Source organism: Lissotriton vulgaris, unplaced genomic scaffold, assembly GCF_964263255.1.
Source record: "Lissotriton vulgaris unplaced genomic scaffold, aLisVul1.2 SCAFFOLD_950, whole genome shotgun sequence".
Lineage (NCBI taxonomy): Eukaryota > Metazoa > Chordata > Amphibia > Caudata > Salamandridae > Lissotriton > Lissotriton vulgaris.
The window spans coordinates 333,624-361,032 of record NW_028253017.1 but is presented as its reverse complement, the minus strand read 5'-3'; positions in this window follow the sequence as shown (position 1 = coordinate 361,032).

Sequence of the window (27,409 nt, the reverse complement as noted above, 5' to 3'; positions counted from 1 at the left end):
CCACCATGACAAAACCTCTTGGACATACAAGTGTTATCTCGTAAGTTGCATTGCTAGTTTTGCACTTGGTTGAGTTGCCAGTATCTTTGGTCAGGAATATTTTTTAGACTCTGCACAGCAATTTTCAAACTGTGGCTCCAGTTTTCAGTGTTATGGTAAATTCAGAAATAAAGGGGTCTGTTATAATAGCGGGTGGATCGCCACCGCCCGTATGGCGGTGGCGATCCGCCCGCCATTACCTGCCGCCCGCCTCCCATTTCCCCCGCCATATTACGATGACGGGGGACCCCAGCGGATGGAAAGGCCGACCGCAGGTTTTTCGCCCTTCGACGAGTTGACCGGACGGTAAAGGGGCTGGATATGGTGGCGGTGTCTGGAAGACACTGCCATCCATATTACAATACAGGTGGAGTACTGCCCTTACCTTGCAGCATTGCAGCCATGGAAAGGCATGCAGTGCCTAAATGTGGAGGCCTGTTTTGGGCCCCCAGGGTGTTGGGGGTGCAAATGAGTGGTACCTATGGTACCCCCCTGCATTTGCATGCACAACGTGGCAGGCACCGCACGGTGCCTGCTACGTTGTGCATTCAAATGCACAAGGTGCTACCATGGCATTGTGGCAGGCGGTGCTGTGAGCACTGCCCGCTACAATGTTGTGGATGGAGTATGCCACCGCCACCATGGCGATGGCATCCTGATTGCCGATGCGGGACTGCTGCACCACTGGGGGCTGGTCCTAGCACTGCTAGGGTGGCGGGTGGACTTAAGTCCGCCCACCATCCTAATAGACCCCAAAGTTGTCAAAAAGGAATATCAGTGCAGCTGACTGACATTGGTACAAAGTAATTTAAAAGCTCTTTCCATCTCCCATATTCTATTATAAAGATTTACAGCATGAGATGTGTTTTCATTTTTGAATGGTCACACCCAATGACAAATGTATATGTTTAATACCCCAGTCCAGTGAAAGTATTGAAAGGTTTGATGTACTTTCTTTTGAATTGTCACAATACATTTATTCTTTGACAGGGCTCTGTTCTTCTGCCTTAATCCCATATGAAATATCCTCCTCTGCATGATTCCCAATGAGTGTCTGTACACGTTTGTTCAAGCGGAGACAATATCCCATTTGTGACAACTCTGTCAACTTCCGCCTATTTAAGTCACTCATTTGCAACAAGCACTTCCGACTCCCCAGACTCTAGAACAAGTCACTCTATTATTACATTACATTTGATGTACCATCTGCTACTTTTCCTGGTTTCCAACACACTCCTTCATCAGTTATAGATAAAAAATTGATAATCCATAGTTCTCATTATTAAAAGTGGCCTTTTTACAAATGTATATCTGATTACTTCTCAATGATCACATATTTATTGATCAAACATTTTTTATGTTTGCCCATGCAGGGGAAAACAATTTAACAAATACGTGCCCACTAAGAAGCAATCTGATTTATGTTTGAATAAAGGACGCTTGGGTTTTGCAAAGGTTACACACGTTGACCACTCTCTTTCAAATATAATCTTGTGGAAGTCTTAAAGAAGAGACAAAGAAATGCTTAAATGTTTGTTAGGGCTCTCTGAACACTCTCCTAAATTCCTTAGGAATTCTAAAATGATTGGCAGCCCTATGAAATGAATTTTAAAGAAAAATCTACTTGCTTTTGCATTGATTAAAAGTGAGATTACCAATGCTCCCATGTTTAAGTGCTTAGAAGTGGGAAAGAAAACTATTCTGATAGATACATCTGCCTACAGGTTCCTCACCTTTTGAATATCCCCATGAGCCTCTTGGATCGGAAATGTTTCCATTGCTCCCCCATGCTGATAGCCGGCATCGACTTTAATATGTCTCCGCACGTGCCCCTGAGTAATGTCATTGGAGCCATAAAGCTCTCTCACGGGTGTAATGGTGTCTTTGGTGCCTGGATTTGGACTATGACGTTGACGCCTGAACAGACTGCCAATAGATCAATCCCAAACCCTTAAAATAGAAAATCCAAACTTTTCTTGGCCGGAGCGCAAGATGAAAAAAAAAGGTAAACAAAAATCCCATCTAAAATCAAGATCACTTACTCCTTATTCTGTCAGATCTTCAAAGAAAAAGCATATGACGAAGCACCACCATGAATCCTGTTATAGATCTTTGAAAGGCAAATCTCTGACATCGGTGACCCCTCAACCACTCTTGAATAAAAATCAAGAAGACATCACCCAACACCGATTCCAACGACTCCACCTCGATCATTGCTGTTGGCACTAATGCTCCGGTATCTGCTGCCATCCTGTAAGCCCTAGGTATGTACTATACAAATTCACATACAAACATACACCAACATGCATGCAATAATAAATGCATATATCATGCTATTCCGCCCCTACCGTTTGTTAACATTTTGACATTTTATAACCTTAGTTCAAAGAGTACATTATATTTGTGGTGACAGTTGTTAACTCATTTTCTGGAAAATGTTGGTAAAATGAAATCTGTTGAAGGCTGTTGTTGCAACTATCAAAAAATAAATTCTGAGAATTTTTACATTTCCAAAACCCCATGCCGTGAAATAAACGGGTGTCCTGGAATAGACGCACACATTTCTGCAGCAGATGCTTTAACACACTGAACTATCTCAAGTCATTTGTGCAAGCTAGTGGCAGCACTTACGTTTAATCTTGGAGTATTACTATATGTCGACTCGCCACATATCGTACCTTGTGTGCACCCACACGCGTTTCATACCTTAAGCATATGCAAATGACCCCCCTGACCCGTCGCGGCTGGCATGAAGGGGCGAGAGTTAATTTATTGAAAAGAACTTACCATGCATCTCCTCCGGTCCCGCAAACTAACTTCTCCCCGCTCTTTTCTTTTGCAGCTCAACAGGAAACTAACTTCAGTGCCAAATCAGGAGATTGGATGCGACGGGGGGCCGGGCGGCTGGCATTTGATAGGGCATGGGGCGACATTACTAAAAACACGTCACCGCCCCAACATGAGCCTATCTTTAGACGCCTGCACTAAACTACGCATGCGCAGCATACCTAATGGGTGGTGAATGTGAGTGAGGGGCAACGCTCCTCACTCACATGCGCAGTCAGATGGCCCATCTTCTGGACCCCTGCTCTAGCGGCTTGCCTGCGTGCGCCGTGCGCACTTTCACAAGTGAAGCACAGGCCGGCCTGGAAATGTAAAAAGACGAATTGTGAAAGCAATTTGTCTGCTTACATTCCTGTTGCCGGCCGGAACTGCAGTGAGCAGTTTCTTTTGCGGGGCGCTGCCCCGGCGCCCCTATGGACCAGCCGCCACTGTTACCTGCCAAGACTGCAAATTCACCTGCATCTGTCCCGGGCCGGCACCCGCCAAGCCTACCACCAGCAAGAATCACCTCAAGTGCATCCTACTCAACACCCGCTCCATCCACAGACACGCATTAGAACACTGGAACCTCCTGGACACAACAGCACCCGGCGTCGCCTTCCTCACGGAAACCTGGATGAACGCCTCCTCAGCCCCCGACATCGCCATAGCTATCCCGGACGGCTACAAGATCACCCGGAGGAACCGCACCAACCAAACCGGAGAAGGCATCGCCATCGTCCACAGAAACACCATCCGCATCACGACCAACTCGAAAGCCACCTTCACAGCCGCCGAACACCTGCACTTCCAGATACACACCGACCCCAGGACTACCCTCAGAGGCACCCTAATCTACAGACCCCCGGGACCACGCACTCAATTCAGCGAAGCCATCGCAGACTTCATAAGCCCGCACGCCCTCACCTCCCCAGACTACATCCTCCTAGGAGACCTCAACTTCCACCTGGAGAACAACAACAACAGCAACACCACCACCCTGCTGGCCAACCTTGCCAACCTTGGACTCAAGCAACTAGTGAACACCCCCACCCACTACGCCAGCCACACGCTCGACCCCATCTTCTCCTCCAGCAAGTACATCTCCTTCAGCCACTCAACCGGACTCCACTGGACAGACCACAGCTGCGTCCACTTCTCTTTCAAGAAAACCACGACCCACCACCACCCGCAGCAGGCCCCTGCAGAAGCTGGAGCAAGATCACCACCAACCAGCCCAGCACCTCCCTCAGCCAGAACCCTCCCACCATCACGACGACCCCAACGAAGCAGCCCGCAACCTCGCACAGTGGCTCGCCAGCTGCGCCGATGTACTCGCACCACTGAAGAAACCACCCAGCAGACCCCACAGCAAGAAAGCATCGTGGTTCACCGACAATCTCATAAACTCAAAGAAAACCTGCCGCTCCCTCGAGAAAACCTGGCGCCAGAACCAGACAACAGAGAAAATGACATCCCTCAAGAACGCCACTCGCAAGCACCACCAACTCATCCACACCACCAAGAGAACTACATACAAACAACGTCTGGACAACAACACCCACAACAGCAAGGAACTCTTCAGCATCGTTAAAGAGCTCTCCAACCCCAGCGCCTGCAACAACGACATTACACCCTTGCAAGACCTCTGCGACTCACTCGTCTCGTTCTTCCACCGCAAGATCGCCGACATACACGACAGCTTCGGCGCACAGACCACGAGCCCAACCACCAAACCAGTGCACCCAACCGCCACCCTCTGCACCTGGACCCCGGTCAGCACCAAAGACGCCGCCCGCACAATGAGCACCATCCACTCCGGCTCCCCTACCGACCCATGCCCACACCACATCTTTAACAAAGCCGACTCCATCATCGCACCCCAACTCCGGGACGTCATCAACAGCTCCTTCGCATCCGCCACTTTCCCGGAGAGCTGGAAGCATGCCGAGCTCAGCGCCCTCCTGAAAAAACCAACCGCGGACCCCACAGACCTCAAGAACTTTCGACCCATCTCTCTCCTCCCTTTTCCTGCCAAAGTCATCGAGAAGACTGTCAACAAACAACTCTCCGCCTTCCTCGAGACAAATGGATCCTTCAACCCGTCACAGTCCGGTTTCCGAGCAAACCACAGCACCGAGACCCCCCTCATCGCAGCTGCCGACGACATCAGGTCAATGCTCGACAATGGGGAAACCACCGCCCTCATCCTCCTGGATCTCTCAGCAGCCTTTGACACGGTATGCCACCACACCCTGATACAACGCCTCTGCGACACCGGAATCCAAGGCGCGGCTCTGGAGTGGATCATCTTGTTCCTCGCCGGAAGAGCCCAGAGAGTCCGCCTCCCCCGTTCCGGTCCGCGGCTACCGAAGTCATCTGCGGCGTTCCACAAGGATCCTCGCTCAGCCCCACCCTCTTCAACATCTACATGAGCCCCCTCGCAGCCATCACACGCAAACACAACCTCAACATCATCTCCTATGCCGACGACACACAGCTGATCCTCTCCCTCACCAACGACCCAGACACCGCCAGAGCCAGCCTCCAGGAAGGAATGAAAGACATCGCGGAATGGATGAAGCTCAGCCGGCTGAAACTGAACTCAGACAAGACGGAAGTCCTCATCCTGGGACCATCCCCCTCTGCCTGGGACGACTCCTGGTGGCCACCTGCCCTGGGTACCGCCCCCAAACCCACAGACCACGCACGCAACTTGGGCTTCACCCTGGACTCCTCACTCACGATGACCAAGCAAGTCAACGCCATCTCATCATCCTATTTCAACACGCTGCGCATGCTCCGAAATATCTTCCACTGGATTCCCACCGCAACCAGGAAGACGGTCACCCAGGCCCTTGTCACCAGCCGCCTGGACTACGGAAACACCCTCTACGCCGGAACCACAGCCAAGCTCCAGAAAAGACTACAGCGCATACAGAACTCCTCGGCAAGACTCATCCTGGATCTCCCCCGCCACAGCCATATCTCTGCCCATCTGAGAGACCTGCACTGGCTCCCCGTCAGCAAGAGAATCACATTCCGACTCCTCACCCACGCACACAAGGCTCTCCACGACGCGTGCCCCATGTACCTCAGCAACCGCCTCGCATTCTACACACCAACCCGCCAGCTCCGCTCCGCCAGCCTCGCCCTCGACACCGTCCCACGAATTTGCAAAGCCACCACCGGGGAAAGATCCTTCTCCTATCTGGCAGCCAAGACATGGAACTCCCTCCACCACCCACCTCCGGCTGACCCAGGACTATCTCGCCTTCAGAAAACAACTCAAGATCTGGCTGTTCGAGCAGTAGCGACCCCCCCCCCCCCCAGCGCCTTGAGACCCTAACGGGTGAGTAGCGCGCTCTACAAATTCCTTGATTGATTGATTGATAAAGACAACAGTTATTACAAATGCTACACCGTGAGTGGAGCTCATCTGGAGGAACTCAAGATCAGTGGCATGTGGTCTCCAGAAGAACAGGTTTTACACATCAATCTGTTGAAATAGGGGGCAATATGTCTAGCTCTCAAGGCTTTTCTCCCTTCACTTTACAGTCATTCTGTCCTGGTCTTGATGGACAACAGTGTGATGTGGCAAATAATCAAGCATGGAAGAGTGAGATCTTCTCTTTTCTGCAGAGAAGCTCCACAAGCCTGGTTTTGGACTCCGAATCCTCAGATTTGGGTACTAGCAAATCATCTAGTAGGAGTGCTCAATGACCCTGCAGACAGTCTCAGTCATCATCATCTAGTCGATTATGAGTGGCGTTTTCGCCCAGAAGTAGTACTATACATCATCTGTGGGGGACTCCTCAGATAGACATTTCCGCTATTCACAAGAATGCACACTACCCGACATTCTGCACCCTCCAGTATCCAATGTAGAGAGCATTGGGAGAAGTGTTTTATTTGAGCTGGAGCTCTTAACTTCCTTATGTGTTTCCTCCCATACCCTCAGGTTTGGTAGGAAGATTTGCCTTGCCCTGGCTCAAGTAATCTTGATTGCACCTGACTGGCCACTAAAGGTGTGATATGCAGACCTGCTTCACCTCTCCTGTGCCCTCCACTCTATCTCCCGCACAGGGCATACCTCCTCTCACAGATGCACGGTTAGTTTCTACACCCCACTTCCAGAACTTCCACCTGCATGCTTGTAGATTTAATGGGACAACTTGAATTGCTATTGGAGACTGAGGAACAAACTGGGCTTAATGGGGGAATAGAGCAGGTCCGGGACGCACTGAGAATCATTTCCTGGAATATAGCAGGCTTGGCAGCCAAATTTAATAATAAAGAGTGGCACAATTATATTAGTAACTTCCATGTAATCAGCCTCCAGGAGACATGGGCCCTTGATAATAGTAACTTCCACATGCAGGGGTATAAATGTTTCTTTGTTCCGGCGCAAAAAACGACGAGATCGGGGAGAGCCATGGGAGGACTATCTATATATGTAGATTTAAACCTTCCGGGCAGCTGGTCCGTTATGGATTGGAAATCTCATGCCATACAAGCAGTACGGTTTAATGGGAAGGGGCTAAGACTAACTGTCTTCAATATTTACAACAATAGGGCAGGGGGAGACCATACCTCATTTGTAGGAGAATTGGATGACAGACTGGGTCAGGAAATTATAGCTCGGAAAATAGGACAGGTACCTGCTCTGCTGGTCATGGGAGACTTTAACTGTCACCTATGCTCGGCACTGGCCCCAATAGACGCAGAATGGTCTCATTGCCCAGTAGAGAAAGGGCCGCATTTCTCCCATACGTCGGATGGTCTAGCTTTTAGTAAACTCCTGCTTAATCACGATCTAGAGCACACCATTAATATGATGAGTGTGCAGAGGGATGGCAGCCTCCCACCTACATTCAAGGGCAGAGGATGTGCCTCTATCATTGAATATATCTTAGTTTCTAGATCTTTAATAAATAGAGTCACCAGTGTAAGGATAGAATGGAGTAGTTTTAGTGATCACAACCCCCTTGAACTGGGGTTGTTGTATCAGGCGGGTCCAAAAAATAGATACCAAGGTACAATTACTGAGAAGGTAACAAACCAGGGAAGAAGACTAAGGTGGTCCAAAATAGATGGGGAAACCTTTTATAAATCCTTGATGGACTCTGGTAAACCCGCCATGGATGACTGTTTAGACATGGATGTTCAAGGCCCGAGGTTGCTTGAAGCATTTGGCCAGATTGCAGACCTTATAGACGGTCTACTAAAAACTAGTGCACCCACAAGGAACCAGTGTAACCCACGCTGGTTCGATAGAGACTGCTCAAAGGCTTTAAGGGAGCTCAAAAGCAGTCTTAAAACTAAACCAAGGGACACCCTACAAATTGCGGCGTGTAGGAATAATTATAAGAGGGAGACCAAGAGGAGAAAATTAGCTTTGCAGGGAGAAGCGTGGGCAGACCTAAGAGAAGCGGGGGAAAAGAGGGACATGTCCGGGTTCTGGAGAATCATCAACCAACCAACTTTCCAAGAAAATAACACCCCGGAGATAGGATCAAATATCCTACCAGAACAGTGGGTCTCCCATTATAAGGGGCTGTACAATTATGAGCCAGGAACAACTGAAGAGCAGGTAGAGACCTCACATCAGGGCACCACAGTAGTGTTCACCATTAAGGAGATCACTGCTGGAATAGAGGGACTGACAAAAAATAAAGCCCCTGGCCCTGACGGAATCCCCCCTGATTTGTTTCTCAGCTGTGTAGAACTCTGGGCTCCCATAATGACTAGGGTCATAAATACCGCCATCACTTGTGGCCTGCCGCCGTCCTGGTCAAAGGCCATAATCGTCCCTATTTTTAAGAAGGGCAATAGGGATGACCCCAAGTGTTATCGCCCGATTTCCCTGATTGATGTGTCTGCCAAACTCCTGGGAAGGGCGATCCTTAATAGACTGTCCGAGTGGACCGAAGAAAATGACATCTTCTCGGACACTCAATATGGATTTAGGACGGGGAGGTCCACCAGTGATCAATGCCTGAACCTCTATATGCTGACTGCCAAATACACCATGGCCAGCAATGAAGCCTTCTATATGGGATTCATGGATTTGGCAGCGGCATTCGATCATGTTAATAGGGAGAAACTTTGGGTTATGATGTCTTTTATGGGAATAGAGGTTGGCCTAATTAATATCTTAAGGGAACTTCACAGTGATACCTCTGCTAAAGTCCGTTTCAATAGGGAGGGGGGGCTGACCGATTCATTCCCTTTTAAGAGTGGGGTACGGCAAGGCTGTATTCTTGCCCCTTTTTTATTTTCCCTTTATATAAATAATTTGGAGCAGTTTTTGTTAAATCTAAAGACAGATTGCCCAAGGGTGGGGACGCGTCATATCCCTGTTCTACTTTACGCAGACGACGCGGTCTTGCTCGCACGCACGCCCAGGAGCTTACAGATTCTTATTGATGGATTTGTTAAATTTATGGGCTCCTTAGACCTTTTTGTCAATTTGGGCAAATCATATGTGCTGTTGGCTGGTAACAAACCTTGCACCAAATTTATGTATACGATAGGAAATCACAAAATAAAAGAGGTTAAAACATTTCCCTATCTAGGTGAAATTTTTGACGGGGCTCTACAATTTAACTCCCTGGTTGAGGAGCGCTGTTGTAAAATGATTGCTATCAGTGGCGCAATTGCAAGTTACGGTAGGAGGGTAGGCAGATGGAGCCCTGAACAGGTGATGAACTTGTATAGCTCCATATGCTGCTCCAAAGTGATTTACGGGGCAGAGGTATGGGGCTTTGTTAATACTGTAAAAATACAGCGGGAAGAAAATAAATACCTAAGAACCATCCTGAGGGTACCATCAAGTACCGCTGGTTTTATAGCACACAGGGAAATAGGGAGGCCTTACCTAGAAGATCTGGTAAAACTTAGGCCAATAGTGGCCTGGCTAAAAATTTGGGTCAACCCTGACGCGTCTCTAAGCAGAGAAATCTTAAAGGATTGCTTAGAAAGGGATAATTGTATGAGAATACCATGGCTCAATTATGTAAAGAGTACCTTAGAGGCCCCTGGCTACAGGAATCTCTTCACCAACCCTGTAGCAATTGTATCCCAGCACAAGGTGTTAGTAAAAAAAGCTTTTTTAGAGCAAAAAGCACAACAGAGAGCTGAGGTTGAAGGGCTCAAAAAGACAGTGAGGGCTCACAACCTGGTTAAGAGCGTCGAGGGAATGGAGCCATATCTGTACCTCATGCATAATGCTCAGGACAGATTTCTGATGTGTTGCTTCAGATTAAATTTACTTCCATATTTATTGGCATCACCAGCAGGGTTTTTAACTACAATTGAGCAGAAGGGATCCTGCGGCTGCGACAATAGGTCTCCGCAGGATTCCCTTCACTTTGTACTACTGTGCCCTTTTTATTCCATGCCTAGGCGTAGATTTCTAGTGAAAATTTTAAAACAAGCCAACCTGGAACATGCTAAAGAGGCCCTAACTTTCCTACAGAAAGCATCCGACCCTTTAACACTGTGCTGCATAATGAATTTTATTAAAGTGGCGGTTTGTTTAAGGGTAACCAGAGGAGAGGAATGATGCCTACAAATAGTTATTAATCTTTAGTAAAGTGTCAAAATCCCCTTTCCCTTTTTTTTGCAATGTGTAAAAATAATTATCACATTTGGGATTCTGAAAATGATTTAATGAATTTTTTACTCATGTATATATGTATGTGCTTTTATGGTGATGTATATTTGTATGTGCTTTTATGGTGATTTTTAATCATCGAATAAAGAATCCTTGAATTGAATTGAATTGAATTGCTATTCACTCCCCCTGGAAGTGGTGGACTTTTTTGTTCCAGAAGAGACTCCACAAGCTCCATGTATGCTAGTAGCTGGGTTACATTTTTAGAATGCTGTGAGGACAATTACCTAGTTCCTCTTAGAATTCGTCTGTCCAATATTCTTCATTTTGCTCTTTGATCACTCAGCCCGGCCATTTGTGCAGTTTCTACAGTTAAAGGTTATTTGTCAGCCCTTTTGGCTTTTATATGTTTGACAGATGAACCTTGTCTATTCAAATGTCCTGTTGTCATGAGATTCATTAAGGGACTTAGGGCCCGATGTAGGTAAATCCCATTTACCGAATTTGAAATACCGAATTTTACCGATTCGGTATTTCAAAATCGGTAAATGGGATGTAGGTCCCAACATCTGGAATCGTTACCGATTCCTTACAAATTCGGTATTTACCGATTCGGTAAATACCGAATCGGTATTTGCTATTGAATCCTATGGGCCTTTGAAGCCCATAGGATTAAAGTCAAATACCGAATCGGTATTTACCGAATCGGTAAATACCGAATTTGGCAAGGGTGCAGGGGGTGTCACTTTGACACCCTCTAACACCCCCAAAACGGGCATGTGTGCAATGTGGCACACAGACATGCCCTAAGGGCACGTCTGTCTGTCACATGGCACATGTGTACATGCACAGATGTGCATGTACACAGGAATCGGTATTTTACCATGGGTTTGTATTCCATGGTAAAATACCGATTCTGTAAGCCATGTGCTGATGGAACATTGGCTACCTACATTGCATTTTCGGTAATTTTACCAAATCGTTATCATTACCGAATCGGTAAATATTACCGATTCGGTAAATTTACCGATTCGGTAATGATAACGATTCGGTAAAATTACCGAAAATGTGCCCCTACATCTCGATAGCCCTTTACCGAGTGGAAACAGACGAAAATCGGTATTTTCGGCCGATTCCGATCGGTAAAGGGCTACCTACATCGGGCCCTTAGAAACACATTTCCTTCTACACCATTATGTCTCAGTGGGAACTTAACCTAGTCCTTGCATATCTTATGTGTTCTCCATGTGAACCCCTTAACTGCTGTCCTTACTGGCTGACAGCTTTCAAGACAATGTTCTTAGTGGCAATCACCTTGACAAGACAAGCTATTGAACACCAAGCCTTAAGTGTGAAACCTCCACTCACCTCCTTTTTCCTGACAAGTTGTTGTTGAGACCCACAGATGCTTTCCTACCAAAAGTGGTCACTCCATTCAACTTAGGAGAATCTAACTCTCTGTTCATGATTTTCTCTCCTACACAATCTACTAAAGAAGAAGAAAGGCTTCACTGTCTCAATAACAAAAGAGCTGTTAGCTTCTTCGTGGGTACACATGACGTCAGGCTGAATGACCAGCTCTTCATTGGGTACACTTGTATGTATGTATACTTCCCAGTGGTAGTCGCCACTGGGTAGTTATAGTAAGCATCGTGTTTCCATAGAAAATGCTTTTTTTGTGTTGTTAATAACGTTGGAGCTGTTTGACACTTCTCCATGATTGCAAAAATCATCTACTTTTTGACCAATTTCTGCATGGAAAGTTTTGGGTGATCTGTCAAGTGGAGGCTAAGAAAAAGGAGGGGTCCCAAAACACATGTTTCCCATTCCTGTTTCTATAGTCACTTTAGACACAGTTTATTTGTCAGAAAGCTTGATCTTGGTCCTTAAAGAGTGCTTTTTGTGTTTTGGTGTAAATCCATTCAATAGTTTTGGAGAAAGTTAGGTTCAAAACAATTGTATATATCATGCCACAGCGGATCCACCAGCTCACAGATATCCTGCTGAACTCTGATTGGCTGCCACCACATGAACTAGGAAGTGGTGACACCATCTTAGGACTCGGGACTCTGTCCAGAGGCCTACATTTTGTTTTTCAAAAAAGACATAGTGGGCAGGGTAGGGATTTCCTGACCACCCAGGCTTGGTGGTGGTCTCCCTGAGGGACCCCGACTGGGGTGAAATTTTTTTGTTCTTTTAAAGTTTGCTGCAAATTAGTGGAGGATCCACAAATCTGCGGCAATAAAACACAAGCATAGGCTCTGCTCTTATTTCATTAAAAACTTCGGGGTGGGCCAGGGCCTGGGTGGTGACACATGTTATTTTTTGAGGGAAGGGGGCACATGGCCCCTTTCCCATAGCCTCTGAAAGGCTCAGGGGACACCATCCCATGGGGCTGAGGTAAAGAGAGGGGGTGCGGGGTCCCCCTCCCCGAGCCTAATTAGGACCAAGGGGCCCATCCCCTGGGGCCAAAATATAATAAGAAGGGGCAGGGGCCACCCAGCCACCATCCCAAAGCCTAAAAAGGCCCCAGGAACCCCATCTCCTGGGGCTGAGTAATTAATGAAGGAAGGGGGTGCATGGCCTCCTCCCTGATACTAATTAGGCCCCAGAGACCCTATCCCCCTGGGGCTGGAATATAAATACAAGGGGTGGGAGGCCCCAGAGACATGACACTTATTAAAAGCAAGGAAAGCCATTCCCACGTGGCCTGCTCAGTGATTGTGTCCAAGGGAGCTCCCCACTCCCCTTGGGACATAGTGGTTTCTGCAAAGCAGGCAGTGAAACATATGTTTGCTCTCGCCTGGAGTGAGCATTTTTAAATCTCCTGCCAAACAGGAGCAAATGAGAGATTTAAAAATGCTCCAGCCAGCCAGGAGCAGACTTCTGTGGGTAGAAAAACAAAACACAAATTGTTTCCACCTGGAGGGAGCAAGTATAGATAGCTGCTCCCTCTGCCCGGGAGCAATGTCGACTCCCGCGCCATGTAGGGAGCCAGATGGGGCCACAGGGGACCTGGTACTCCTCACAAGTGCCCAACGTGTTAGTTGATGGGTGCCCCAGGTGGCCATCGGGGCACCCACTTATTATAAATAAAGAGGCCCCAGGGGATGGGGTCCCCAGGGGCCAAAGAAAGCTCACAAACCTAAGGTAATTATAACTCACGCCCTCCATGCACTGCTAATTATTCCACATATTGCTTCACTCATGACATCTTTTATGACATCATTGATAATATTACTGCAACATTTGCAATGAAATTATTGATTAAAAAACTATGCACGGAGGGGGCACGTGTTATAGTTTCTAAGGGGCATGAGTTATAGTTAATTAAGATAACTATAACTTGTGAATTTCTGTGATTTTTAAAGTTTAAAACGTTACGTTGTTACTGAACATTTCGCCTTACTATAATGTTAGCTTAACCTTTGATTTTTTCAGTGAGCTATCTATCTATTTATCTATCTATCTCTCTCGCTAAATATATATATTACCTACGCATTTTCTATTTGCCAATAACTTTGGCATCGTTTAACGAACCGTAGCAAAATTTTCAAAACTCATACCATGCTCACTTCAGCTGCTGTCTTAAAAATGTTGTGTTGATCCTCCAAGCGAGGGATAAGAAAAAGGGGGGTCTCAAAATGCTTTTTCTACATGTTAATTTCCATCGGTTGAACTGAGTCACAAGAATAAACATTAAAAAAGGGGGCAGAGTAGAAACCCGCTAACCCCCTAGACCTCTTAGGTGGTCCCACAGGGACCCCCAGGGCATAAAAACCATTAAAAAAATATTTTTTCACTGGAGTCGTGCTGTATCTGACACCCGCCGGAAAAAAACAAGCGCAGGCGCCATCACTTCGTTTGAAATCCGCCCCCAGGTGGGCCAGGGCCCGGGCCATATGTAAATATAGGAGGGGTGTATGGGGCCCCACTCCTCAGACTATTTAAAGCCCCGGGGACCACCACCTCCCCGGGGCAGTCACATCATTTTTAGCGGGGGAGCCTCACGGGTCTCCCACTGCCCCAGACACCACCACCTCCCTAGAGCTAAACATAACAGGGATGCGGAGAGCAAATGGCCCCCCGCAGCCCTGGGGCTATTGAAATAAATTAAAAATAAATTAATGTGGGGGAGGCCCTTATGACTTCCCCCACAGGCCCGGGGACCTCCATCCCCCCAGGGCTAAATGACACAAATGTGGGGGCCACACACCCCTTCTCAGCCACCTCCCCGGGGCACAAACATTAATTCTTTATTTTATAAAACAATACAGGGGAGGCCTTGCCTCCTGAGGGCCTCAGTACTAATGTGGACTTCTTCCCCCAAGCAGCATTGCACCAGGAGGCACATTTGCATAGTGGAGGGGAAAGGGGGCGGTGGCTATGACAACCTCTCAGCAATCCAGATGTGCGGCACTTACTGGAGGTAACAGGAGGGCTAGTTGGCTCCCAAGAACCCGCAAGAGCCAAGAGGACTTTAACCACCAACTAGTAGTGCGCCAGGAGGTGCATTTGCAAAGTGGTGGAGAAATGGGGTGTGGTCACAAAAATCTACATAAAGTCGCTCACACACCCAAATAACCACTCACACACCCACTTACAGACCCATGCACAACTCACACACCCACTCACAGACCCATACAACCACTCACACACCCACTCACAGACCCATACAGGCACTCACAAACCCAATCACATACCTTTAAAACTACTTACACATGTTCCAAACCCATACAGATACACACTCACAGACCCATGCAACTACTCACATACCCAGTCTCAATGTTTACAGGTTAAGATAGGAAATACAATTTAAAAAGCCTTAGAAATTCACTGAAAAAAACAACAATCACAGGGACATTTTAGCTAGGAAATTCACTGAAAAAACCAAAAGGTTACAGGGACGTTATAGTTAGGAAATAAAATGAAAGCTAATCTTACAAATTCACACAAAAACCAAAGGTTATAGGGACATTATAATTAGGCTCAGATTTCACACGTACAAAACCATAGAAATTCAGCAGTCATCGTTACCTGAGCCAGCTATAACTTACCCTCCTGCAAGGCACTGCTTATGACCTCACATATTACATCACTCATGACATGGTCAGTGACATCACTGTTGACATTACTGATGACTTATCAAATGATATCACTTATACCAAAATAATCCTGTTCATCTATTCATCTGTACATGTATGTATATATATATATATATATGGAAGAAAGAGTTGCCCCATGGTGGGAATGCACTTACGGGTAGGAATTAATGCCACCGCAAGGGAGCGAGCCGCAAACAAAGTCCTTTTCCTGCCAGACGCGTTTCGGGCCAACGCCCTCTTCAGTGGCAGACCATGTGATAAGACGGCAAGCGGCAAACACCAGTAAATACCCACAGTAATTATACGCAGGTGTTGCACCTGAAGCAATGCTTTCTGGGACTGGTAGTTTATAAGTAGAACCCAAGTGGGTCTCTGCCGCCATTCACATGTAAAAAAGTATTATAAGGATTGCCAATGTCCCCGCAAGCACCCCGCAAGTAAAAGGCACCTCCCGTACCACAATACGCTGCCCAAATGAGGCAGCTGTGGACCCACAGTTTTTCGCGGTAGTGCAAACCCGCGACCGGGCTGGCCGCTAACAAATGGAAGAAAGAGTTGCCCCATGGTGGGAATGCACTTACGGGTAGGAATTAATGCCACCGCAAGGGAGCGAGCCGCGAACAAAGTCTTTTTCCTGCCAGACGCGTTTCGGGCCAACGCCCTCTTCAGTGGCAGACCATGTGATAAGACGGCAAGCGGCAAACACCAGTAAATACCCACAGTAATTATACGCAGGTGTAGCACCTGAAGCAATGCTTTCTGGGACTGGTAGTTTATAAGTAGAACCCAAGTGGGTCTCCGCCGCCATTCACATGTAAAAAAGTATTATAAGGATTGCCAATGTCCCCGCAAGCACCCCGCAAGTAAAAGGCACCTCCCGTACCACAATACGCTGCCCAAATGAGGCAGCTGTGGACCCACAGTTTTTCGCGGTAGTGCAAACCCGCGACCGGGCTGGCCGCTAACAAATGGAAGAAAGAGTTGCCCCATGGTGGGAATGCACTTACGGGTAGGAATTAATGCCACCGCAAGGGAGCGAGCCACGAACAACGTCCTTTTCCTGCCAGACGCGTTTCGGGCCAACGCCCTCTTCAGTGGCAGACCATGTGATAAGACGGCAAGCGGCAAACACCAGTAAATACCCACAGTAATTATACGCAGGTGTTGCACCTGAAGCAATGCTTTCTGGGACTGGTAGTTTATAAGTAGAACCCAAGTGGGTCTCCGCCGCCATTCACATGTAAAAAAGTATTATAAGGATTGCCAATGTCCCCGCAAGCACCCCGCAAGTAAAAGGCACCTCCCGTACCACAATACGCTGCCCAAATGAGGCAGCTGTGGACCCACAGTTTTTCGCGGTAGTGCAAACCCGCGACCGGGCTGGCCGCTAACAAATGGAAGAAAGAGTTGCCCCATGGTGGGAATGCACTTACGGGTAGGAATTAATGCCACCGCAAGGGAGCGAGCCGCGAACAAAGTCTTTTTCCTGCCAGACGCGTTTCGGGCCAACGCCCTCTTCAGTGGCAGACCATGTGATAAGACGGCAAGCGGCAAACACCAGTAAATACCCACAGTAATTATACGCAGGTGTAGCACCTGAAGCAATGCTTTCTGGGACTGGTAGTTTATAAGTAGAACCCAAGTGGGTCTCCGCCGCCATTCACATGTAAAAAAGTATTAAAAGGATTGCCAATGTCCCCGCAAGCACCCCGCAAGTAAAAGGCACCTCCCGTACCACAATACGCTGCCCAAATGAGGCAGCTGTGGACCCACAGTTTTTCGCGGTAGTGCAAACCCGCGACCGGGCTGGCCGCTAACAAATGGAAGAAAGAGTTGCCCCATGGTGGGAATGCACTTACGGGTAGGAATGAATGCCACCGCAAGGGAGCGAGCCACGAACAACGTCCTTTTCCTGCCAGACGCGTTTCGGGCCAACGCCCTCTTCAGTGGCAGACCATGTGATAAGACGGCAAGCGGCAAACACCAGTAAATACCCACAGTAATTATACGCAGGTGTAGCACCTGAAGCAATGCTTTCTGGGACTGGTAGTTTATAAGTAGAACCCAAGTGGGTCATCGCCGTCGTTCACATGTAAAAAAGTATTAAAAGGATTGCCAATGGCCCTGCAAGCACCCCGCAAGTAAAAGGCACCTCCCGTACCACAATACGCTGCCCAAATGAGGCAGCTGTGGACCCGCAGTTTTACGAGCAAAAAGGAAAAGCAACCCAGGTATTGACAACATTTAAATACATGGCTAAACAATATTGTTAATTGTTAATTTTCGCAATTAGTAAATACAAACTTATAATGTGCATAACTGTGTGGATTTTCCTCGGAAAAATATATACAAGGTGCTGTGAAAAAAGGGTGTCACACTAAACATAATATGATCCGTGCTACTTTTGTTGGCGTTCTATTTGCAGTATGTTGATCAACGGGCCACAGGTTGTATACTGCAATAGGTGTGGGTCCCCTTAATCAGTGATAATCGTACTGGTGTACAAAGTCAAAGATGGTCTAAATATCCAGCTTAACTTTCTTTTGACCAATATCCCAAATCATATAATTCTAGTTGCAGAATTATTGCAGTGTTCATTGTTCATATATACATATGTATGTGTGTATATATATGTATATATATGTATGTGTATATATATATATATATATATATATATATTTACCAATCCCCTCCAAAGTTGTGAAGGAAGCCAGGACGCTCAGAGTTCGTTGCAGAATGTTTTAATGGCAGCAGAAAAAAGTGCGACGCGTTTCGCCGATATGGCTTGCTCACCCTCTCCAAGCGTGAGCAAGCCATATCGGCGAAACGCGTCGCACTTTTTTCTGCTGCCATTAAAACATTCTGCAACGAACTCTGAGCGTCCTGGCTTCCTTCACAACTTTGGAGGGGATTGGTAAATATTATAGGCCTGTCGGCGGCCTAACCAGGACCGCGCCGCGACAACCCCACGCACCTACCGGCACTGGAGGAGAGATATATATATATATATATATATATATATATATATATATATATATATATTTCCCAAGACAAATTGATATTCGTACGCTCTCAGGAACCACACAACAATCCAAAAGTATTAGTTCTTCGGTTTATTCACACAACGCGTTTCAGCGTCTTGCCTAGTATTGTGGGCGCATGAACTTTTCCCGATAGCTGGCAATACTTACCTGCATGTACTTGGCCAACGGAGGGACAACTCTTTCTTTCAAATATTGTGGTTGAGCCCAGACCACGGCTGAGCATTACGGCAGAAACCAGGGCAGGTCCGCCGTGATGTAACTTTTTAGCGGCAATGGAGCAGGTAGTGCTACGGAAAATGGGGGATAGCTCTGCAGCACACTGAATATCCTTTCTTTCACTAACTTACGAGTGAGATGAAGGAGGCGACCCACTTGGGGGTGATGTTACACTACCAGTCCCATCATGCATTTTGGCAGTATACCTGATGTCTTGTCATGAAAATAAAAGAGGGTATCATTGGTAGCGATATATTTGCCATCACTGAAAGACTATCCATGAAGAAGGGCACCATGCCCGAAATGCGTTGACAGCGCTGATTTTAACGAGGATTTTGGGCGCATTAACTTTTCCCAATACCTGGCGATACTTACCTGCATGTGCTTGGCCACCGGAGGGGCAACTCTTTCTTTCAAATATTGTGGTTAATCCCAGACCACGGCTGAGCACTACTGCAGAAACCAGGGGGGATAACTCTGCAGCACACGGAATATCCTGTCTTTCACGAACTTACGAGTGAGATGACGGCGGCAACCCACTTGGTGGGAGATGTTACACTACCAGTCCCATCATGCATTTTGGAAGTATACCTGATGTGGTGTCATGAAAATAAAAGAGGGTACCACTGGTAGTGATGTGTTTGCAGTCACTCACTGAAAGACTGTCCATGAAGATGGGCGCCATGCCCGAAACACGTTGACAGCGCTGATTTTAACCAGGATTGTGGGCGCATGAACTTTTCCCAATAGCTGGCGATACTTACCTGCATGTGCTTGGCCAACGGAGGGGCAACTTTTTCTTTCGTGTATATATATTCATATATATTACCTACTGGCTGTGTCCAGTAGGTAGTTATAGTTAGAACCTAGCAATAGGTAAAGCGTTTTTTGATTTGCCAATATCTTTGGCACAGTTTGGCGAATCTTTGCGAAATTTTCAAAACTAATGGAGCACCCCGGTCATCTCCTGTCTTGAACGTTTCGGGGTGATTTTTCAAGCGGGCCGAGAAAAAAGGAGGGTCCCAAAACATGTTTTGTCTATGTTCATGTTCATAGGAACTTTTGTTGTGGCTGCAGCCCGAACTGCTCAACGCAATTATACCAAATTTGGCAGAGAGGTAGCTCTTGGTTCAGAGTGGAGTCTTTGCTTTAAATGGCATAAATCCGTTCAGTAGTTCCTGAGACATTTAAAAATAAAAAATATCGATATCTGGTGACTGCCGTGGATTGGCAAACCATCCCAATCACGAGCCTCATTCTTATTGGCTGCCAATACTTCAAACCAAGAAGTGTTGGCAGCCATTTTCTGACTCAGTTGAACTGAGTCAAAAAAAGGTTAAAATAAAAAAAGGTTGCAGGGTAGAAACACCCTGACCCCCTAGGCATGCTCAGAGGGCCCCACAGGGACCCCAAGTGCTCAAAAAAGCATTAAAAGAAATCGGGTGGGACTCGTGCTGGATGCGCGAATCTGGCTGAAATTTCAAAAAACAGTCATTGGCATAGCCAATAGGTCTCGCCTTTGGGACCTTATAAGTGTTTAGCCAGAGCTATTGGCTTTGCTAATATGTTTAAGCTATGGTGTAGAGAAGTGTGGCTGCTGTGCAGAATGTTGGAAAGTTATAATAAAAAAGTTTTATCAGTATTTTTGTTACCTTATGTATAATTAAGATGAGATTATATCTAATTGAATGACCTTATTTTAAAAATGTATATAAAAATGTGTAGTTATTTTTTGGGGGGAATGTTGGCAACTTTCTCCTGCTTGTTCTAATGTTTATTATAGTTGTTTTTTGTTTTTGGCTGGGGGAGATATAAACAACTGGACGGTAGATGTTGTGAAATAGTACATGAATTATACTTTGAGTAGCGGACGGATATTAGGGAAGAATTAACAGATGAAGATTTTGAGGGTTATGGAGCTATAGCAAGAGGCAGCAGTAACTAGCGCTACGAGGCCATGTCAGTCACAGAGGTGAGTTATGTAAAAAGTGAGTAATATAGCAAAAAGTGCACTTTTACCCCTTCTTGACTCTTTTATAGACCCCACCTTTTGCATCTAACTTAGAGCACCATTATCAGCATTGAACACTAAGAGGGAAAATAAGGAACCGAGAAAGGTGGAAGGACAGACTTCTAATATAATATAACACTTTCCGTGCTCATGACGAGCTCAGCTCGGTATGAGGCACGGTTGCGCTGTGCTCATGACGAGCTGAGCTCGTCATAACCGCCGCAGCGCTCGCACGCATTCGAAAACAGGCGTGGTCATGACGAGGTCCGCTATTCATGAGCACAGCGCCACCGTGCAGCGTGACGAGCCGAGCTCGTCACAAGCACGGCGGTGCAGCACGCGGCCCCCCTCCCCCTGCACAGCAGGTGAATAAGCCCGCAGCAAAATGGTTAAATAACAACAGAGATAGAAAGCAGCAGAGAATGAGAAAAAAAATTACAAAATGATAAGAGCCAGTAATGGCAGGAAAACGGAAAGGTGATTGAAAGAGTTCAAGAGGAAGAATAAATAAGTAAAAAGGAGGGGCAGATGAGAAAGGGGGAAATGGCACTATGAGAAATACAAAGGCGGAAGTAAATAAAAAAGACTAAATTCACAGGGGAACAAATTAAAGGAAGGCGAGGAGAGGGTAAGGGTGATTTGTTGAAGGCATGGTTTTCTGCAAATGAGAAGAAGCTAGACAGAAAGAGGCAATAAGAGGAACCAGCTTCTCAATGTTGTCAAAGCTATGTGATCTTGGCCAAATCACTTTATCTGTGTGCTCAGATTCTCGTATTTTCCAAAACTGAACGCGCTTAGAGACATAAGAATTACAGTAGCATGTGTATGGGTGCATGGAGTATACGGATGCGCTTGTTTGTGTTTATAGTGGGTTAATTGTGGGAGGTTGAATCAAACACCTAAGTTATGATCTCAGCTCTCATAGTTGAGCTTTACCTGTGACCCTGGAAAACATTACTCCATCTCCTCGTACCTTAGTACCCAAAAATGACAGAACAAATGCAATCTTGAGCGGCAAGGGAAGAGCAACATTTATTTATGCATGTTTAAAACAAAGTTACCCTGCGATGGCCACACAAAGGTTAGAGCAGGTTAAAAAGAGACAGCTTTCTATATAGTGCCCACTCGCCATTTTGGTGTCCTAGTGCTGCAAACCAAGGTTCTTGAAATTATTAATTTTTGAGGTCAGATATTGGTGACCAGTTGGTTTTTCTGCTCCTAATCTCCCATTTTTCACAGCAGAGTGGCGATTGTTGTGATCATGGGATATTGTTTTTAACGTGCCCCTAGCAGGCGGGCATATTGCTGGAGTTAGGGGCAGGAAGGTGGGTGCAGGGTAGGTGCATGTGGGAGTTCTGTAAATGGGTGAACCCGGATGCATGAGATGTACTGTGGAGTGTGGGGGTCACTGGTGCCCTTGATTGGGCAGTTTAAGCCCCCTCTCCCACAGGATAGGTGAAGGGTGTGGTGGGGGTGCTACTGCCCCCTCACCCGCCCCCCGATTGGGGATTTGGTGACCCTTACTGAAGATACACTTGCTGCGGTGGTGATTTTGATCCCTGTGCAAAAGAGTAGGAAACACCACTGGTAACCAGAGGAGTTAACATGGGTGCAATGAAGGCGCACTCGTGGAGATTTGCGTCTGAGGAGATGAGTTGGAGCTGCAGGGAGATTTGCGGGAGGAGGGAAGTGGTGGGAACTCTTCTGAGCACAGAGTTGAGATCTGCAGGAGATGAGAGGAGGGAACTCTTCTGGGCATGAAGTGGAGATCTGCAGGAGGATAGGACCAGGGGGATACGGAGGGGAGCTATGCAGAAGGAGATGAGCGGGGGAACTCTTCTGGGCATGGTGTGGAGCTGCCTAAGCGCATAGAGAAAGGAGGGGAGTGAGTGAATGGAACTCAGTGTAGAAAACTCACCAGGGGGACACAGAGCGAGGGCACTGAGGAGAACTCTCCAGACAGAGCTCAGCCGAGGAGACTTCCCTGTTGTAGACAGTCTAAATCTGGAGCTCGGAGGGTCGGGTTTGCAAGGAAAGCCGGGGTGGGGGGATGTGCACGGGGCCCTCAGTGGTTAAGACGTGTTTGCTAGAGGAATGAGCAATGAGTGATGGCCTCTGCATGCTGGACACCGAGGCCGGAACTCTGCAGAGGAAACACAGGGTGGGATGGCAGGGCAGGAAAGGGAGTGCACTGCAGAGCGAACTTTAAGGAAAGTACTCAGGTTGTGGCATCTCCTCTTAGCTCTTTTGTGATCTTAGAAAGTGAAAGCAGTGATTGAGGGAATGCAGAGTCAGTGGGGGGCATAGGCCATGGTGTGGCTCGGGGAGGAGAGGGGTCGGCGGGCGGCTCTGCCGGGGTGCAGGAAGTGAACTTGGAGACGCTACAGCACCTCGTCAGAGGGATTCATTCAGGAGCGACAGCGTCTGCCAGAGAGGCTCAAGGCAGCGCACTCTGCCACCTGCAGAAACCCTGGCATTGAGAGCGGAGTGAGAGCTCCATTCCTCCCGGAGTAGGAAGTGGAGGCAAGAAGGGGGTCGTGCCTCCTCCCAACCTCCCAGGGAAAAGTCTCTTTGCTCACCTTAAATGTCCTCTTTGCAAATGGCCGTTCTGATAAAAGCAACAAACACGAGGAAGCTTTTCTAGCTGAGCGTGCCTTGGGATTTTCAGGGCCCTGGAAGCCTGCACTGCGCCAAAATGTCAGAATAATAACAAGCACGGCAACAGAAAGAAAAACAAGCGTACGGGCATCCCGCTAAAAGGAGGCAGCAGGGGAAGGGGAGAGAGGAGGGGTCCTGCGCCAGATTCCCTTGTGGGAGCGAGCTTTGAAATCATCTGTTAATTACAAACAGATCGTTTGAAAGCTCACTCATGCAAGGGAATCGGCAAACATGCATGCGTTGCCAATGAAAGCAATGCAACGCGTGCACATTTTTGCCTGCAAAAGTGAAGCGATTGCTAAAGGTCTTTTTCCTAAGCAGCGCATGCGCGCTGCATACGCGAGACCTAAACACAAAGCGTGGGCTCCTGCGCTTCGTTTGACTAAACCCCCAGGTTTGGCCAGGTCCTGGGGCAATGTGCAAAATATATGCAGGGGCCATCTGGGCACCCGCAGCCTCGGCAACCACCACCTCCCCTGGGCTTTATTAATTATGCACAGGGGGCACGCAGCCCCCATCAGCCCCGGGGACTGCCACCTCCCTGGGGCTTGAAGAAAAAAAATGCCCCCCACGCTAGCCCAGGGACCGGCACTTCCCAGGGGCTTTAATGTATATAAGGCGGGGCCACGTGGGGCCTCCCCACTGTCCCAGGGACCACCACCTCCCTGGGGCACTAATTATACTAATGCGGGCGTCCGTTGCAGACCCCCGGCACCGGGGACCACCAACTCCTCTTGGCTATGTAAATGTTAGGCAGGAGCCACATGGCCCCACTCCTGGAGCCCTAGATAGCCCTGGCTCCCGCCCTGTCATTGCAAACACTGTTTTGCCTCATGGAAGCGAGAGCAGGAAACCTGCTCTCGCTTCCATGAAGCAAAACAGATTGCTTTTCAGCATTTCAGCAGCTCCCCTTGTCCAAAAGCAATGCCGGCTCACGCAGAAGACGGGGAGCTGGCAGGGACCGCAGGGGCATTGGGGCTCCCCCCGCAGTCCCCAACGTTGGGGCCAAGCCCAGAGGATTGGCCCCCTCTAAAATTAAAAATAAAGGCTGGCCAGGCCCGCAGGACGGGGTCCTGGGAGTCAGAAGTGGCCCAGGGAAGGGGGTCCATGAGACCCCCCTTTCGCAATAAAAGAAAAAAGAGACCAGGCCCGGGGGTGGCGTTACCATGGCCAATAGTGGCCCAGGGAAGGGGGCGGCAAGGCCCCCTTCCAGTTTTATTTTATTCAGTCAGGCCCTGGGGGATGGGGTACGCAGGGCCCACAAAATATTAAGAGAACAGGGGCCACACAGCCCCCCTTCTAACAAAAAAAAGGAAAAGCCTCCCTCCTGTATTAATGATAAAAGATAAACAAGGCCATGCCCCAGGGGATGGGGTCCCTGGGGCCGAAATCAGCCTTGGGAGGGGACCACGTGGCCACCTTCCCGTTTTTTTTTTTTTAATGGGTCAGGCCCTAGGGGATGGGGTCCCCAGAGCCCACACAATATTAAGAGAAAGAGGGCACACAGCCCCACTTCTAACAAAAAAACAAACAAAAGAAAAGCCGGCATCTCGCCGGAGACCCCACCCTCTAACTCCACCACTCTGCAAACGCGCCTCCTGTCAGGTTCTAAGTTGGAGGATTAAGTCTCCTTAATCCTGAGCGTCCCTGGGGCCAACTAGCCCACCAGGTACCTCCAGTAAGCCCCACACAGTGGGTTCGCTGAGAGGTGGTCCGAGGCCACGCCCCTTTTTACACCATTCTGCAAAAGCGCCTCTTGGCGCATTGCTGGTGGGGTGAAGAGGTCCTGAGGACCTCCCCCAGGCCGAATTTCTCTGGTTTTGTACAAGTGAAATGTCCAACTAACTATAACGTCCCTGAAACCTGTGTTTTTTTTCGGTGAATATAGATAGATAGATAGATAGATAGATAGATAGATAGATAGATAGATAGATAGATAGATAGATAGATAGATAGATAGATAGATAGATAGATAGATAGATAGATAGATAGATAGATAGATAGATAGATAGATAGATAGATAGATAGATAGATAGATAGATAGATAGATAGATAGATAGATAGATAGATAGATTGATTCCAGGAGTGTCGTGCCTGTCTTGGAGGATATCTGGTGGCTTCAGAAGCAGGAGTGAAATTGATAATTAAATATATGTATAAAACACAACATCCCAGCCAGGCCTCCATCCCCAATGATTGCGACATATGCCCTGGTGTGGGGAACCCGTTAGAAACAGAATCCAAAACCTTGCAGATAACAAAGAGTCTCACACACCAGGGCATTTATTGTGCTGGCAGAAAAGCACTCCAGTGCGAAGCTGCCAGCTCAATAAACACTCTGAAATCTTGGCATCTTTGTTATATGCAAGGACTTGGATTTGATATATACATATCTATCTATATCTATCTATCTATATATATATATAAATATATTTTGACTACATTTATTGATTTATCCGTTCTCCTCGAAGGTATGTTAAAAAACTGGATGGAAACTGATGTCATTACACCAATGGGAATGCTTTATTTCTCCAGTGATGTCACACGGGGCCGCAGGCAGAGCGGTCTTGAAGCCAGTGCCACCATCAGGGCGGAAGAGATATTGAAAAGTTTGCAGTCCAAGCCGACACATGGGGATATTCAAAAGGTGAGGAATTTGCAGATAAATACTGTGTCCACCAGAAAAAGTGTTACTGAAGTTAAGTAATTTGTTCTTCTCACAACTTATGCACATGTGAAAGGCCATGGGGCCACTCTAACTCAGATTATAAACTATAAAGAACATGTAGTGGCATTCTCATTCAAGTCTTTGATTGTGGCTGTGTGCAGCTATTCAGTAGCAGAGCGTGGGGCCTTAGCTTGTTTTTGGTCTGTAAAACGTGTGACATTTTTTTATGAGGCACTCCCTTTGTTGTACAACCCAAACACAAGCCTCTGGTTCATGCCTTCACCACTAAAGAGGTTGGACAATGTGCACCCAGAATTTCCAGTTGGTGGCTTATGTTTGAGGGGTGCAGTTTCACTATAGTGGGTCTCTATGGGCTTAGGAATGTAGTCGCTGATTGATTATTATTTATAACCCCAGACAAGAAGTGAAAGTGAATATGAGTGGCATGACTTTGAAAGTTCCTGACTACCGAAAAAAAGCAGTCAGACTATGGGAAGCTGAAGGACAAGGCTCTGCAGGAAGTTAAAGAATCTGTTAATAAAGTGTGCTCCATTGGGAGATGACAACAATTTGTACTTGAAAGTCAGAAATGTACTGAGCATTGTAAATGACTTATTGAGCAGGACTGATATGATTATACCAATAAAGCCCATGTGGGAGAAAATAGTGGAACTTGCTGATGAGGGACATCCAATCAAATGCACGCTCAGAGCTATTAACTGGTGGCAATGGTTAGACTTGGCAGGCAAACAAAGTCTCAGACTGTGTCATTTGTGCCAGCCGTGACAAAGCCAAAGTAGTTCAAATGGTTTGTATGAAATGGTTGCCCTGTAGAGAAGCATTGAAGCGATGAAGATGAGATTATTTGGGCATGCACAATCCCTGCTGCAATTATAGGAGCATCTCCTTTGATGTAACTACACAGCAGACTAATGGCATCCAAGGTGGCTTCCACTTCTGTTTGTTTGAACAGAGTCATGTACAAATAGACAATGCTAAGGTTCAGAGCCAAGTACTTACCAATAAAAGTTTACACAGTACTATGATCAGAGGCATGTGATTAAATAGTGATGTGTTGGAGGCTGGGTTTAAGTTAAGAACCCTGTTTTCCACCACAAAAAGAAAGAGAATTTTACGCATTGTGGTAGGACTTCAAAAAGGGAATTGTTGGTGCATTGATAGGTTATGCAAAGCCATCTACATCATTAATTAAGTCCTGAATCCACA